General features: G+C 38.5%; 1 long non-coding RNA gene across 1 annotated transcript in view; it reads right to left on the reverse strand.

Moving 5' to 3' along the window:
- Positions 1–1,257: 1,257 nt before the first annotated feature.
- The window catches only part of LOC129523780 (uncharacterized), a 37,104-nt gene continuing 19,908 nt past the window's right edge, over positions 1,258–18,453 (reverse strand). Inside the window, exons 2-3 of the long non-coding RNA XR_008667391.2 lie at positions 1,665–1,810; positions 1,258–1,564 (exon numbers count right to left, since the gene is read on the reverse strand). This is a non-coding gene — a long non-coding RNA (uncharacterized lncRNA). The remainder of the gene's footprint in view (positions 1,565–1,664; positions 1,811–18,453) is intronic.

Consider the following 18,453-nt stretch of genomic DNA (forward strand, 5'->3'; position numbering starts at 1 on the left):
CTGTCATTTAACTTATGGTTATTTGCAATGTCTATGAAATTCTTTGCTTTTTGGCCTCTTTAATGTTCCCAGTCACAGTTGTCTTAAATCATCTGTTATTTCCTATTCCTATTATCTGTTTTCTTTGCTGGACCAGAGTAAACCAAAGTGGCCCCAAATGGAAAGACTTGAGAGAGTTCACTGGGTGAATCCATGTGAAGCATGCTCTTAATACCTTTATAAAAATAAATGGGTGAGACTGTGGGGAGGTTGTAAGTCCTTCCTTTCATAGGTGGGGTCATATTAAAACTTGAGTCATTATTACCAGTTCTCACAGGGTGATGAGAAAACTCAAGTTACACACTTAGAGCTGAGGAAACAAAGGCCAAAAAAGCAAAGTAGCCTGTTCATGTCACACAGGTAGTGGTGGAGAGAGATCTAGGCTTTGCACCTGCTAATTAAGAGCTCTTTCAGAGAGTAGACCTAACAGCATCATGTATGTGCTTTGCTCTGTTTTTCTGCCAGTTGCTTAATTCAGGTTATTTCATTTACTCACTACATCCACATGAGGTTAATACAAGTACCCTAGTCTTACACATGATTAAGTTAGAAATACTTTTTTAAAAAAGAAATCTTATGTTTAAAAGGCAGTTTTTCAAAAAAGCCATAAAGATGACTAAGATAGCTGAGGTAGACAGAAGAGGTACTAAGCATGTGTGATTAAGTTAAGGACATTGAGATGGGGAGGTGCTAATATAATCATAAGGGTCCTTATAAAAGGAGGGTAGAGGAGGGGATGTGATAACAGAAGAAGAGGTCAGAGAGAGAGAGAGTTGAAGACGAAATGATGATGGCCTTGAAGATAAAGGGTCACAAGCCAAGGAATGCAGGCTGCCCCTAAAAGGTAGAAAAGGCAAGGAAACTAATTCTCCCTTAGTGCTGCCACCGGAACACAGCTCTATCAGCACCTTGATTTTAGTACTGTTAAGATAATACATTTGGGTTTTTTAAGCCGCTAAGTTGTGGTAAGTTGTTACAGCAGCAATGGGACACTAATACAATAGTTACAGATCTTAACGAAGCCAAGAGATGCATTTACTCCTCCATTGCTAGAGAAAAATAGGAGAGCTGTTTTCTGTACCTCTCCCTCGCTTTGATAACTTCTGCAGGGGAAGACCAGGAAGGTCTGGCAGCACTTCCTGTTCCTCCTCTCTGAAAGGCAATGGAAGGGCACCGTGGATCAACAAGGCCGAGAGTAGAGACAAAGAGGGCAAAAATCTTCTTTATTGAGCTCTCGGGCGACGTTCACTGGTCCGCAGGGTGAGGGCCAGGGAAGTCGCGCTGTGCCAAAGGGGCAGCGCGCTTTTATGGATGCTGGGTGAGGAGTGGGCGGGGTAGGGGCGGGGTCGGTTGAGTTTCGCACTTCTCAGTGTGACACGCCCTAGTGGGTATGCGCGTTAGTCGGGGTGGCGGGAACAGGAAAGGTGAACCCGGAAATGCTGAGTCAGGGTATCCGAGGTGACGATCGCCATCTTGGAGTCTTCACCGGAGTCCAATCACTCTCCACTCTCAGATGCCTTGGGACCTACAAAAGAACCTCCACTTGACGAGGCTGACAGTTGTGCCTTCTGGGCTCCAGCCTTGCCTTGGTATTGCAAAGAAATGTGGAAGAATAGCCAACTCACAGTTTCATTACAGCCTTGCCTTGAACAGATGTTTAGCTCATGTCAGAAGCCAGGAAATGCATCGCTTACAGCCCCACATGTGTTTCTGCAAAAGGGTCCTGATAAATGTCTGGTCTTTGCAATAATCCTACTAATTGGCCCGATTCCTGGAAGAAAAATGGCTGTATTACAGTGGGTTAGACATTACATAAACAATGTCAGTTACACATCTTTAAGTGTTAGTTCTGCATTTAAAATTAACCAAGCTATTTTGGGGACACTTTTTACAGCTATACATCTTAAGATGTTTGTATATGAAAAAAAAAAAAAACCAAGTTTGTACCTGTATCATGATATTATCATCCAGTAAGCTCTAAGAAAAGACAATTAAAAGAGAAAAGTGACCCAAAACTGTCACAAAAGCTCTTCTTTTCTGGACATAGTGCAGCATACATTTGTTCATAACTTTATTTGCAGAGAAATTTTACATCCATTATCAGAATTGATTCTGACTACTACACTAGAAGGTGAGTTCTTATGAAAAAGGGTGAATCCAACATTATTAAGTACCACACAGCTAGTAACTGGTATCTTTTTTTTTTTTTTTGATGGAGTTTTGCTCTTGTTGCCCAGGCTGGGGTGCAATGGCGTGAACTCGGCTCACCACACCTCTGCCTCCCGGGTTCAAGCAATTCTCCTGCCTTAGCCTCCTGAGTAGCTAGGATTACTCAAGTCATCTGACTTCCAAGTTCAAACGTTTAAAAATATCTCATGGTGGTCTTTGACAGGATACCATAAGTGTTGAACCATTGGTTTAACTACATGCATCAAGGATATACAATTTCCCTTAGTTTCTATGTTCAACTATGGGCTAATCCCAAGGAATAAGGCAGGATTACTGTTGTAGAATCTATTGAGGAGTTATTATTCCCATGGTTGAGGAAATTGAGAATAGAATGTGAGAAAATTAATACTTATTCTGTCTGAAGTGCCTCTCATTTGTATAGTAAATTAATATAACAAAATTTTAGAATGATTTAGCTATTTAGCTGACCAATCTTTCAGGGGGTTTCTCTCCTTGATTCAAGTGAGATATGAAATTAAATGTCTCTCAGTGGACATCAGTGCCATCTATTATAGGACATTCAAGATGACTCTCTTTGTTCTTTCCAAAATTCCATCTTTTCTGGAAAATTATGTGTGCCTCTGCCACTTACAAAATTTACTCTTACATTTGTGTACGTATTGAAGAAAAAGCTTAAATTGCAAATTGGATATTTAAAAAGTTATGAGAATATTTCAGTTTAAAATGAAAACACAATACTTGGATAATAGACTCCCGTATTTTCCTTCCATTTGCAAACTACAGCATTTAAAAATTCATTTCAAAAGTCAAATTGCCCAACGTATTTTATAGTATAGAAAGGAAATTTCACTTCTGAGTATCACCCATGTGCCAGACATTTAATAGATAATAAATTTTTACCAGCTATTTGGGGTTTTGAGGAGGCCATTCTTCCATTGTACACTTGTTTGAAGTGTAGATATACCAGAATTCTATTCTGGCCCTGGGCGTGCAAGAACACTGAGTTAATGTCCACTGTTCCTGTAACATTTTTCACTATGACATTTTCTTAGTGATTTTAATCTCAATAGTACATTGAGTCAATATCTTCAGAAACATTCTACAAAATGTTTTTCAATATGTGTTTTACAGAATATCTATCACACAAGATGTTAACATGCAGATTTCATTATCAAATAAGTTTGGGAAACACTGGGCAAATAAAAGTTAATCAGATTCCTTTTCTGCAGGTCTCTAATGTATTAATATATGTTGTAATTTTCCAAAAAGTGGAATTTGGTATGCAATATTTTTCAAACTCATTTGACACTGAAACCATTTTCAGAGCTTATCACATGGTGCTAGCATTCCAAGGAAAATACTGAAATAAAACCTGATTTATGATAAAAGATCCCAGGCTCTTTTCTTGTATGATCCCTGTGGCCCAGAGTTCTTATTTAAGATAGTCTTTGGAATACAAATGATGCATCTGTCCACGTTAAACTTATCTGACATTTCTCTGCCTAAGCACAGAGATTTACAGGAATTTCCTATACTCTTCTACCCCATCCCCCAATCTAGCTTTTCACCGTGTGGAAGAGTTTAATGTTATCTCCACACCTAAAGTATATAATCTTTATAAGTGATATGGTCATTTCTCCACATCACTTATAAAGATATTCTTAAAATTTCTTCTGCTCAAAGTTGACTATCAGATAACTCTTTGTGGTTCAGCTCTATCATTTGGGCCATCTGCAGAAAGTGTTTCACTGAGGTTTGTTGTGTTGTTTTTGTCTTAGTTTCCTTATGAGACATATTACTCTATTTACTCTAGGGTACATAGTTAAACCTCTTAGAAAAGATCCATAGGCCTTTTATTTAAGTGTTAGAACTAAGAAAACAGCCTGTTTTCTCCCTAACAAATTATAAATGATTCCCTTTTTATTTCGAACACCAGGAAGCTCAAAACCAAATCAGGACACAACTAGAGTAATGAATTATGTCCTTACGTGTCTGCACAATTGTGTTATCATTTCACCTCTCACTAGCTTGTGTTAACCTGCTACTCTCCACTTTCTCTGCTGTTATTTTGCATTTAGATCTTCTGTTCACGCTACATACAATTTTATTTAATGTATTCTTGTTCTAATCAAATTCAAGTCCTTCTCCATCCCTTCTGCCCCCAACACACACACACACTTTTTGAGAATGATTTAGAAAAAAGAACAAACCAAAAAATGTCAAGAAAGGAAGAAAAATTATTCTGGTCACAACCCTGACTAGCTAGAAGCTGTGGTACTAGATATAACTGATGCTGAGAGAGCATTTAACATTCATAGTCAATTTGGAATTCACGTCAATAAAGTTCATAGTAGCTGATTCTTTTTCTGATTTTATGATGGTGGAAATATACCCATTAAAGGATCTAGAACCTCCAGTTCTCCTTAATTGCTTTAGTTAAAAATCCATGAGAATTTAAAAAGTTTGACACAAACCATCAATACAGTTATGAATGGTACAAGCTGACTTTTTGAGGCAAGCATAGCATTTCCTCACCACTTAAAAGGAATGCCCCTTTCATCTCTATGTAGAGCAAGGTTTTCTTCCTCAGCACTATTTGTGCTAGAGAAGTCTTCTGTATAGAAAAGGCTGTCCTGTGCATTGTAGGACATTCAGCAGCATTCCTGACTTCTACACTTATAGATATCAGTAACACGCCCACCTCCAGGTGTAATAACCAAAAAATGTCTCCAGACATTGTTGAATGCTCCCTTGGAATTGGGAGGAAATCGCCCTTAGTTGAGAGCCACTAATAGAAGAAGGAGCACTTTCAAAAGGACAGAGTTTGCTGTGCTGAAGAAAGTCCAGGAAATGGACTTAAGTGGTAGTTTTCTGAGAAGTCCTGTGTCACATCTGTGTCTTTCTCTTTTCCAACTGCCCCCATGAAATTAGTAAATGGCTGCTTACTCTGTAGAGTCGATCACCTGGCACAATGTGTCAGTTAGAAGGAAGCCACTTATTCATGCAGAGTCCAGAGAAGAAAGGCCTATGATACAATAAATTATATGCAGTGAATAAGTTTGTAGTATGTTGATGACTAAACAGTGGTAGGATTGGTAATATTATATAATCAAAAATTGTTCATCTGTATTGTTTCAGCTTACAGAAATAATATATGTCCACTGTACAAAGTCAAGCATTAATAAACATTCAAAAAAATCTACAAAAGTAGCACTTGCTATTGCAAAAATTTCAGAGTAAAGGAATGCGTGAAACAAAAAGCAAGGCCAGGCATAGCAGCTCACACGTGTAATCCTAGCACTTGGGAGGCTGAGGCAGATGGATCACTTGAGGTCAGGAGTTTGAGACCAGCCTAGCCAACATGGTGAAACCCCGTCTCTACTAAAAATAGAAAAAATTAGCACAGTGTGGTGGCACATGCTTGTAATCCCAGCTACTTGAGAGGCTGAGGCGGGCGGTTGGTTGAACCCAAAAGGCGGATGTTGCAGTGAGCCAAGATCGTGCCACTGCACCAGAGTGAGACTCCATCTCAAAAATAAATAAATAAATAGATAAATAAATAAAGCGAAATTACCATCTCCCTAAGCCAGTCTTCAAAGGTAGCCATTTTGAATGACCTGTGAATATGAAGGTATTAATACATACCTTTGTATTCTATTTGTAAGCAATCATTTCAATGTAGTGTGTGTGTGTGCATGTGTGTGTGTGTGTAGCTTTTTCACTGTTAAGGTGTTGATTGCATGATTGTATATGTAAGTCAATTTTTTTTACAAGAATATGGTTAGTGATTTAATGTATTCCTGCAACACAAATTATCTAATCTACTCCCTGTTAATGAGAATTTAGGCTGTTTACATTTTTTTACTATTTGACAATGCAGAAATAATTATCTTTGTATGTGCATCTTTGTGCACTTTTGGAGACATTTTGGTTCATTAAATTCTTAGTGTTGGCATATCGGCAACAAAGGATATGTACATTTAAAATATCTAAAAATAACTGCCAATTGCTCTCCAAACAGTTTAGATTGTAACAAAGCAAACTCCCAATACAGTGCTTAAAAATTCATCAAGTAGTAATGACTGCTTTATAATTTTTACCGTTGTGATAGAAGAAAGACTGAGATTCTTTTTTTAAACATATTTTACAAATTAAATAATAATAATTACAGTTTCAGAGAGGTGATTTTTTGCCCAAGTTCGTAGGAACAGTGAGTGGCAGAGCTGAATCACAATCCTGGGCTATTTGACTCCTAAGTATGCGCTTTTCCTTTCTCCAGTGATTCCCAAGCCAGCAGATCACTGGAAACACACACAGAGCTTTAAAAAACACAGCTTTGCTCCAGCAGAGATCCATCTGCATTTTTTAAGTTCCTTGGTTGACTCAAATATCGGCTCTATCTCTAATTAGATGTAAGAAAGTGTTATAAAGTTAACATACTCAGTAAAGCAGGCTGACCGGCTGGAAACTTAACCTGTATGTGTCTCTTCTGTGGGTGCCCTTCATGGAGGGGCAGGAGGAGTGAACCCTGTGGCTCTTTAGCCAGGTATGAAAAACATTCTCCTTCTAGGAAGTGGAAGGGCTAGTCTTTTCTATGTCTAAGGTCCAAACTCTTCCTAATGGGACAGTGGGAATGGAGTAACCTCACCATGGAGTGAATCCATCCGTGGAGGGCTGCCCTGGCCAGGCAGGAAGCTGAACATATGTGGGACTGCAATGGCAGTGAACCAGTGTGAGCAGAGCCTGACATGAGGAGCAGCACGGGGTCTGCAGTAGCCACCAGTTTGGACACCCACCCCAGGCCTCCAACCTCACCATCTGCCAGAGGCAAGGCTCAAGCCTTCCGAATTATTGAATGACCAGAGAGAGAAGGTAATCTGGACTTTCTGCCACTTGATGGTTGGCAGCTGGGCCTAGTTCTAATTTGACTTGGTAAACAAAGAAATGTGGCATTATTCACAACTTTAGATCATAGAGCAGTTTACACTGGCAACCTATACAATAGTAAACATATATTTCCTATACCCTAGTATAGGAAAATATACTAAGTTCAGTAAGTTTATAGTAACTAAATATAGTAAGTTTAGTAAATATAGTAAGTTTATAGTAAAAATAACTTTTGTTTTTCTACTTTAATTACTCCATCTTTTTCAAAGGAAAAGTAACTTTCAAGGTCCCTCCATTATTTTATAGGAACAGAGGTGTGGTGGAGTCTGTGATTTGGCTTGCAAGTGTGATCTTGCAGTCTCTTGCTCTTTTCTATTTTGCATGTGTTTGTAAATTTTGGGCAACCAAATATTTTATTTAAAATATTAGGTTATATATAATGAAGCATTTTTGTATCCTCACATGTAGTCTAATATCCAAATATGTATGTTTTTCCAGCTCTGAGGTATAATTATTGAGGTATAATTAACAAGCAAAAATTATATATATTTAAAGTGTACAATGTGAGGTTTTGATATATGTGTGCAGTGGGAAATAATTACAGCATTCAAACTAAGGCAGTCTCTTGAATGCACCAAAAAAAGGAAAAGTACTATCTCCCCAAATCACTTGCCAGAGGTAGTTTTTGAAACAAGTTGAATTGTAGATCACATTTTATCTTTGTGAGCTGTCCTATAAGATCCTCCCACACCCAGCCTGTCTATATTCAGACAGTGTTTGCTAGAATGTAGCTGGACAACCTCTACTTCAACACTCGAGTGAGGTGGCCAGGGGCCAGGAGCAGTGGGCATGGCCCAGGAGCTACCCCTTGGCACTCCCAGGCAGAGCCCACTTCTGCAGACTCTGCTGGTTCTGAGTAATGGGTTAATTTATACACAATGTTCAGCCAAACATTAAGGCAGAGAATGCCAATGCAAAGAATTGGCCCAAGTGCCAACCAAGGGGCACACCCCTTCAGTAGGCTCAGTTTCGAGGTTGGAGGTGGAATTGCATAAGAATTCAGTTACTGTTTATTAACATAGCTCTGTGCACCTCTGGCATCTACTGGCCAGAGACCCTCTGGTTTTTACGTTTACCCTCAGCAGGACAACCCGGACTGTATGGATTCTGTTTACACTGGAAAAAAAAAACCATGATATTCCCTACAGTGTGTGAAAAGAAGTTAGAGATCTTCTCATCTTCACTCCTTCTTTATAGAAATGACAGTACTGAAGCTTAAGAGGTAAACCAACTTTCCCAATCCAGCATTGCTAGTCATAAACAAATCCCCACATATTTTGATAAGAATAAAATCCATTTTACTTGCAATCTCAAATATTAGGGCTTTATTACCATGGAATGAAGATCATTCCGGTACTTCTTGATCTTGAACATGTGTGGGAATCCCTGAAGAATCTTGTTACAATGCAGACTCTGATTCTGTAGGTCTGGGTAGGGCCTGAGATTCTGCACTGTTAACAAGCTCCCAGGTGGTGACCCAACTACTGGCCTACGCTTTTGAATATTGAGCATTTATAGGCAATGCCTTGCCTAGTGTGGGTGGACTTGAGCCTCTGCAAGAAAGTATGTAGGGCTTTCCACTGTGAATACATTTCCTGGTACGGTGAGGAGTTCCCATCAGAGAATTCTTTTGCTATGCGTAAGAATAGCAAAAGAATAGAATTTCATGCGAGTGCTTTCTTCAGAAATAAAGTAAAACTAAGAAGATGGATCATTTAAATGTCTTATATTTCTGTAAATGCACAAATCATATTTCTAAGTGTCCTTGGCAGAGGAACCTTATCATAGTTAAGAAAGTTTACATCTGCATCTCCCACTCAGTCTGAGCATGCTTTACTTCCTCTTAAGTAATCATCGACATTGCAAAATTGCAACTAGGCAACTAGCAAAATGTTCACAGGGAACACAACTGCTAGCTTTCGCTCATAACAAGCTCCCTTCCCTAACCCATGTCATTCCCTACATGAGCTTATTCGTGGGTTTCGCAGCCTTGGCACTACTGATGTTTGGGGTCATTGTTGCAGGGGCTGTCCTGTGCACAAAAGGTTGTTTAGCAGCATCTCTGCACTCTCCCCACTAGATGCTGGTAGCACTCCACCCCCAGTTGTGACAAACATAAATGTCTGCAAACATTGTCAAATGTCCCCTAGGAGACAAAATTTCCCTTGGTTGAGAATCACTCCTCTATAAAAATAATTTATACTATGTTGGAAAGGACAACTAGCTTAAAACATTGATTTATATAGTTTCAGATTGGAAAGAGAGCTTTACTGCATTTGGGGGTCACACACTGAGACAGAGTCTCACAGTCACCCAGGCAGTGGCATGATCATGGCTCACTGCAGCCTCGACCTTGTTTCTACAAAAAATAAAAGTTAGCTGGATGTGGTGGGGTACTCCTGCAGTCCCAGTTACTCAGGAGGCTGAGGTGGAAAGATCCCTTGGGCCCAGGAGGTCAAGGCTGCAGTGGAGTTGTGATCGTGCCACTGCACTGCTCCAGCCTGGGTGACAGAGGGATACCTTGTCTCAAAAAAAAAAAAAAAAAAAAGTTTCCTATTCTTTACTCATGGCTTCTCAGCCATGTAGCTAAATTCTGGAACAGCTCATGTGTACAGTCAATGACAGTAAGTCCGCTTACAATACACTCCACATTACATTGAGAGAGAATATTTTACTAACATTTAACTGACAAAAAGAAGAGAGAAAGAGCAATTAATCAATCAGGTATTTGCCTAAATGCTGAACAAAAGTGATCTACTAAAATAACCACTTGTTCTTAGATCTGTTATCTTGCTGTTAAGGGAACTCTGAAGTAAAACACATATTAAGTACTTCAAAATTCACTTCTTGTTCACAGATTCTCTAACATTGTTAAGATGTGACAGCCTGAAAACATGTCATGCAGACACTAGTTATTTACTGTACTAATATTAGTAACTGGAGGCCCTGGCACAGGTCCAGAGTGAAGGGACCTTTTCTATCCTCTTTTTTATTGAAAGGGAGGAAAAGGCATTCTCTCAGTTCTAAGCTGGAGGTGGCATCCATCACCTGCCAATGAACAAGATCTGCTGCTATGCAGCTGCCAACACCCCTTCCATTCACACTCAGCTGATATTTATTGTACACCTACCATGTGCCAGATACTAATCTAGGCACCGCCACATAATTTATCTATTTTATTTTTACAATAACTCAGTACATTTGGGCACAAATGGAGAATCTAAGGAAAAAGATTTGGCTAATAATGCCAAGCCTATTTGACAGCGCTTTGTGCTTAAAAAATTTTTTTAGGAGTATTTGAATGGATTTTAAGTATTCATTATGTTCATTACATTCATTACTTACTTCCTTGCTTGATTTCTTTATGCAATAGATGTACTTGAAGAGTTTGGAAGCAAATTGCAGTTTTGTAAGTTGACTCACTTTTGAAATGTTTTAGTGTGGCTCCATGATATTTATGACTCATGCAGCAAATTTGCCTCTGATAAACAAAACAACCTTTAGTAAAATGACTAGCCACTCTATCTGATTTTTAATTCTGAATTTTAACTTAGTGGTTTCCTTATAGATGAACATATGTAACATTTTCTCAAGTCATCAATAAAATCTAAGCCAACAGTAGTTTGCATTTTGTCAGCAATGAAGTAAACTTAGATACTTGGTGTAGGAATAAATATTAACACCAATAGTTCAACCAATCAAATGAAATGTACAGCTGTATGTCTTGAATGACGTCAATGTTTGTATTAGTTTCCTATGGCTACTGTGACAAATTACCATAAAATGAATGGTTTAAAACTATGAGAATTTTTTCTCTTATAGTTCTGGAAGTCAGAAATCCAAAATCAGTCTCCCTGGGCTACTGTCAAGGTGCTGGCAGGGCTGGTTCCTTCTGGGACGTGGGAAGAATCTCTTTTCTTGCCTCCATCAGCTTCTCAGGCCATCTGCATTCTGTGGCTCTTGACCTCATTCTCATGTCATCCCAACCTCTTGCCTCTATCTGCTGTTAGTCACTCTGATCTCCTGCCTCCCTCCTATAAAGACTCTTGTGATTACGTTGGCCCAACCCAACAACTCAGGATAATCTCTCACCTCAAGATCTGTAACTTAATCACACGTGCAAAGTCTCTTTTACAAAGCAAGGTACCCATATTCACTGGTTCTGAGAATTAGGACTTGGCTGTCTTTAAGAGGCCATTATTCATCCTATGACAACACTGAAACAAAACTCAAACTAAACTTAGTAAAGGATTGGTACAGAGCCAACTAATTACCTAAATCAGTTTAAGTAATTAAGAAATAGATCTGGAAAAAATGCAGCGAGTGATGAATTTTAATTCAATCTGCCAATACAAATCTGGGACTTTCCATTTTTATAAGAAACACAGCAGTGAGATGAAAATAATCCTTAAAACATCACTGAAAGACCCTGTAATTATAACTTGCTCCCTGGAAATTAAAGGAAAACTAAAAGAAGTATCCAGAAAACCCCAAACTTGGCTGTACTTATCACAGACATTGGTAAGTAATAATACTATACAACATTCACTTTGGATTATTATCTAGAAAAATTGATTAGCTTGACTGAGGACATTATTTTTTCCCAGACCCCATTTATAAGCAATGCTATCTATTGATGAAAAGCTGTTTGAAAGTAGAGTGTGGCGTGGATCTCTTCTCCATAAGCAACCTGCTCTGACCACCCAGAATGAGCCTGATTAGATGCATTCTTTGCTAAGCAAAGGGCACTTTGTTTATTTATTTATTTATTTATTTATTTATTTATTTATTTATTTTATTATTATGTTTTAGCACAACTTGCACAGTAATATTCAAGGAAAAATGTTTGAAACCAAGCGTCTCTGTCTCACTATGGAATGAAGTTAGACAGACATAGTTATGCATCTATAGTGCTTTAAGCAGGGGTAACAATAAAATACTTCAGTTAGATTGTAACAGTACATGCACTGCAAAATGCACTACTTATTTATTTATTTATTTGACAGGGTCTCGTTCTGTCACCCAGGCTGGAGTGCAGTGGCACCATCTCGGCTCACTGCAACCTCCACCTCCCGGGTTCAAGCGATTCTGATGCCTCAGTCTCCTAAGTAGCGAGGATTACGGGTGTGTGGCAACACGCCTGGCTCATTTTTGTATTTTCAGTAGAGACGGGGTTTTGCCATGTTCCCAGGCTGGTCTTGAAGTCCTGGTCTCATGTGATCCGCCCGCCTTGGCCTCCCAAAGTGCTGGGATTACAGGTGTGAGCCGCCGCGCCCACCCGCAAAGTGCACTTTAAATACAGTTATATTTATCTTCCAACAGGTATAAAAACCATTATAAACTATATAATGAATTGGCTCTACCAGTTTATTCAATAAATATTTAAACAGTTATTAAGATGGTAATTATATACTTTGAAGGAAACATAATAATGGATTTTATCCTTGAGGCTAAAAAGCACTTGTGGGGCTTTTGGTCTCCTCCTCTTGAGGAGATTTGTGACTGTTTTTAACCACTACAGTTCAGCAGAAATTATGCAAAATAATTGTCCAAAGTAGGGACAGAAAAAACCAAGAAGCTGAAAAGACCATGGATGTCAGGTGGAATAAACATTCACTCGCAGAGCCCCAAGCTGCCAGGTGAAAAGCCTAACTATCCTGAGGCTCAGAACGTATGAGGAGGAGGCCATGCCATGTGGAGAGCCCAGGTGTAAGGTGTTAAAGTTGAAAGTCTCAGCTGCAGCCAGCCTTCAAGTCATTCCAGCCCAGGCAAGATCTATAAATGAAGAAGCCTCCAGATAATTCCTGCCCAGTACAATCAAGTCAGCTGGAGCTGCTACACTGTGGAGCACAGATAAACCACACCTGCCTTGCGATATCCAAGTTTCTGACCCATAGAATCTGTGAGCATGACGAAATGGTGGTGTTACATGCCGCTAGGTTTTGAGATGATTTGTTACATAGCAAAGATAATCAGAGGAGTCTTTCAAGGCTGACCACAAATTAATGTAATGTAATGTCAATGAAACTTTTTGTGTTAACACGGAATTGTGACTGAAGCCACAAAGCTGACAAAGTGAGGTGTTATAAGTGTATCAACTCTCATTAGAGCTTCCCAAAATAGGGCCAGGCCAAGAGCAGCAGCACAATGGGCCATTGTGCAATCACACCAGCCCCCAATGTATTTGACAGGATACTTATTTTGCAAATCTTCATTTATCATTAAGTATAAAGAGGTGTTTGCCTCACCTTCAATGGTCAACAACCTAAGGTGACTTAAAAAAAAAAAAATACTGATGCCAAGTCCCTCCCCAGATGGATTGAATCAGAGCTACTTAGGGTGGAGCCAAAAGGCTTGTTTTTTAAAGCTTCCCAGGTAATTCTAATATGTGTGTAGTCAGGTATGAGAACGATTGCAAGCAAAAGCAGCTGAGGGACGCTGTCCAAGGAGTAGGCTCAGTAGTACGAACTGCAAATACTTGAGAAGAGAAAAGTTCAGCCTTGTGCTGGAAAGTGGTTTAGCATGCTGGAGCTGGTTTTCCGCTTGGTAGCCCTACAACTTTGGCCCAACTACTTGGCCTCTGGGACTCAGATTCCTCGTCTTTAAAATGGTGCTAATAATAGCACTCACCCTCTGTGAGGAGGATGCTGTGAGGACAAAATGAGATCAGCCACATAAGCCGTGAACCCTGTTCCTGGTAAGGTAAGTGCTCAATAAATGAGCTGCTATTAGTACAAGGTTATGTTGGAAATTTATGATGAAATACTGCCATATAATGAAGTTCTTTTTAGTTTTTCAAACATTTCGTGAATGTACCTTATTTCAACTATAGTTAGTATCCAAACAACTTTGCTAGATTGATCCACTTTTTATCAGATTTTTCTTGGTATCAGGAAAAGCTGTGCTTTGCCTGAGCAACCACTTTTTCATTTTTTATTTTTTCTTAATTTGGATGCAATGAATCTTGCGGTCAATTTGTCTCTCTGCTTTGGCATTAGAAAACTAAACTGACCCAAATCTCATAACTGAATAAAACTGGCTATATTATTCTCTCCTTGTTTTTTCCATTCCTCCTTAAAACCTCAGCTTTGATTTTATACTTTCATGCAACATGTACATCTTTTTGGAAGGTGACTCAAGCACTTGGTAGGATGGGACCAAGGTAAATTATCTGTATTAGGAGAGTTTTTCTATGATGAGGTCCAGACTAATAGGCAACTGGTTAATTGAAAAATGTGGTTAAAGCAGGGAGTCCTTAAAACATGTATACACACCTTAAATTTTTTTAACTTAAAACATACAAATGTGCATCTTTTAATTGATCTTTTGGTATACAGGTTGTTACAAGTCCTTGTCTTTAGAAAAGGATCTACTGCTAGAACTTGTCACTGTGTTTCTTGTATCTCCCACACCTGAAATTCATCAACTACTATACCCACTTTTTAAAATAGAATGAGAACTGAGACACTTCTAAAGAAAAGAGTGTGGAATCTTCCTAGAATGTTAATATATTCCTCCCGAATCTTTAACAATTTTCTTGCCCACATCGAATTCAAAAACATTTTTAATTACGTCCATTGTCAAAATATTATAATACTTTTAACCAAATTTTCATAGGAGCAGTAAATTTCTTGTTGCATTTCATTTGTAATATTTTTATTCTCAGGTTTGGGACAAATAAATTAAATCTCAGGACACAACTCAACTGGTGGAAACAAAAGAGCTTGAGGCTGTCCATTAGCCTATTTGTTGTGAATGTCCATGTTCTGTCACTTTGGTCTGTATGTTTTAGACAGAGTGGGGAGTTTTGTATAAGTGGTTGATATAGAAAAATAGCGACATGAATAGGCCCATATAAAAATACATAGCTAAACTTAGCAATGAGAACATTCAGAGGTATCCAAATATAAAAGTATGTAGAGGAACACGAGTGGATGACCATGGGTTAGTACATCTGTGTAGATGGCTGTGTGCACATGTGCCCATGCTTTCCCATAAATGATTGTTTTTATTCTCTTCCTCTCATAATATTGCTCTTGCAAAGATCTGACAGTACCTTTCAGTTGGTTGCCATTTCCAGAATGAATGTAACTTTAGTTTTTATATTGGTTCCATGTAGTTCAAAAGTTGTTTCCTAAACTGATGTTTACTGTTCTTTAATATTTCTGGGAATATTTTAGATGTTTGTCCAAATCTAAAAAAATTATAACACAGCATGCTTGGGAGAGCACACACATTTTATTGGTAAGAAACATTCTTTCCCTTCATGACTGTCTTTTAAAATTTCCTGATTATCGTGCCTCAATTATAGAGGAAACATTCTTGACTTGGGGGATTAGCTTCACAAACTCATGAATCTCCTGAATATGGTAGGTAGATTTAACACTGAGCAATGAAAACTACTAAATATTAAAGGAAAAGTGAAAGTTGTACCTCGTCTGCAGCCAACTGTGATAGGTAGCAACTTTGTCACCTGAGGCTTTCTAGAACACTCAGAAAAGGAGATTTGTTCTTCCCAGGGTGGTAAGGAAGGGTCCTAGTGATGGGTGTAAAATTCTTTTCAGGTGCACAATAAAAAGCATTAAGGCAAAAGCTTTTTATCTGATTACCATTAAGTAAATCAGGGATTTCTGTAGAGACTTACATTTCAGGTGTATCTTAAATATGATATTTGGGCCGGGCATGGTGGCTCACTCCTGTAATCCCAGCACTTTGGGAGGCCGAGGTGGGCGGATCACAAGGTCAGGAGATAGAGACCATCCTGGCTAACACGGTGAAAACCCGTCTCTACTAAATATATATATATATATACAGAAAATTATCTGGGCATGTTGGTGGGCGCCTGTAGTCCCAGCTATTCGGCAGCCTGAGGCAGGAGAATGGGGTGAACCTGGGAGGCGGAGATTACAGTGAGCCGAGATTGCGCCACTGCACTCCAGCCTGGGCGACAGAGCGAGACTCCATCTCAAAAAAAAAGGAGTACAAATTGTCCAGTTTAAATAAGGTAATTTAAAACAAAGTAACTTTCCCAAGATTACCAAATAATGAAGCACAGAGAAACCTGATTGGGTCCTTCCCTTCTCTTTATCTTTATTTTATCTTTATTCTTTAGATCCCTTTATGGGTCCACCTCTGCCTATCTTAATGATTAACTATACCAGCTGAAAAAAATTGTAGAAATATATTAATAACGTATTTAACCATATTAAGTTCAATTACAAAGTTCAGCTGGTCTCTCAGCTCTGGGTGTGACCACAGATCACAGAGTTCTGAGAACGGCTGGGAAGCATGTCTAAAGATTGTGCTTTTCTATTAATCACACAGCTCTTAGTTCTGGGGTTTTATGATAAATCCTAAGGTTTATCCCAAACTACTTTCTTCCAATGCAGCTTTTGGTATATGAATATTCTACGGGTAGTATATTTTCATTAATAATGTCTATTAAGTATAAGTTAGAATATATGTCCCTAAATACTTTACACATGTGGAGAAATGTTAAATCTTTAGGCAAATTACATACAAAATAGTCAATCATCTTTATTGTTCTTCCCGAGAGACCAAGGGATTAATAAGATATTAAATGGCCAATTTTAAGTATTGTGTTAAGGCAAAGTTGATTATAGTTCACAGAAGGAATGTTAGCAAGATGCGTAATTAAACATTATTTGGGTCACAGCCTAATAGTCATGGATGGAAGAGTGATATGGACCTAATCTTGAAGTCTTAGAATTTAAAGCATGAAAACACTTAACAGCATTACTCTCTCAAGTGTGGTTCTTGCCTCCCAAGAAGTGCACAGGAGAATCTACTGGAGTACAGGAGTTAATACCAGAACTTAGAAATGTAAATTTACATTGTATATGAAGAGGAAACAAGACAAACTTTACTTGATCCACTCTTCAACACCAATGCTATGGTTCATAGTGCATCCCTGAAGTCACAAGACATAGACTGCTTGTGAGGTGCTCCAAGGACAGGAAGGGAGCTCTACAGCCCAGAGTAGAGCGATAGAAGCATCTGTAGTCATTCATTACCTTCTAAAATTTAGAGACCCATTGCAGTTTACCTATGAAAAATTTTTGTTTCAATATTCTTCTAGATGTCAGGATAATTTTTTCTTGATTTTACTAATAAACTTCATTGCTTTTGTTTATATTCTAAGAATTTTATTCACTTAGTTCTGTAATAAGTCTGAAAACAAAATAGTTTAGGAGTCTGTACTTTATGTTTTATTGAAATGTTCCAAAATGTCATTACAACTTGCAGTTTAAAATGGTATATTTGAGCTTCATCAACCTTTAAAATAAATGTCATATCTTGAGTTTGAGCTTCTCTTCTGCATCTCTAAAATATATTTTAGAGAATTTAAAATATCATTGTCCCATCTTCCAAAGTCTGAACAACTTTGCAATGGATAGACCATCTCATTAAATTAGATCATTTAAAGAAAAATCCAATTTGATGTGTATATTTAAAATACTGCACCTTTGAGACAAACCTGGAAAATATATATATAAATATAGAACTGTTGAAAAGGTATGCGAATAGTCCACAACTTCAGGGTGTCCTGGAGGTGAGTCCTCATCTCATGAGCCTTAGATAATGAGCTGCTCACAGACATATTCTGTGTACTTACTAAAAAAGAATGCTGTCTATATCTTTCATTACAGCTCTACTGTCAAAAGACTATGAATGTTGTCAGTTGTTCATTGTCAAGGTACAATGTCCAGAACTTCTTTGTTGAGTAAAGTCATAGCCTTCAGTTGGCAAAAAATGGTAAAAATTACTCCTAGGTTGTCTGTTTTACTACTTGCACACAATAATCAATTGACTGGTGTTTGTCATATCCAACGCAGAATCTGCAATAATGGACTCATATTTGATGTTTGTTTATATCACTTAATGAGATAGCCAAGTATAAAGGGGTTCCTGGAAAAATTCCAACCAGCCCGTGCAGTGGAAAGTGTGCACGTTGGGGTGGAGCCACAGAAGTTTGTGCCATTTGCAGCAGGGAGGAGCTTGGCCCTTCCTCTTCCTGGGAGGAACCTGGGATTCAATCTGCGAGGCAGGAAGGATATACTAGCAGGACTCACTCTGCGGAGGGTACCTGTTTCCTCTTTTCTTCCTTTTTGCCCAATAAATTGCATTTTCTCAACCTTGAAAGTATCTGCAAGCCTCATACTTTATGGCAATGTGACAAGGACCCCATTTTTAGCTGAACTAGGTAGAAAATCCTACAACATTTTGTTCATGTTTTCCAATTTTCTTGATTAATTC

This window comes from Gorilla gorilla, chromosome 6, assembly GCF_029281585.2.
Source record: "Gorilla gorilla gorilla isolate KB3781 chromosome 6, NHGRI_mGorGor1-v2.1_pri, whole genome shotgun sequence".
In the NCBI taxonomy this organism is placed as follows: Eukaryota; Metazoa; Chordata; class Mammalia; order Primates; family Hominidae; genus Gorilla; species Gorilla gorilla.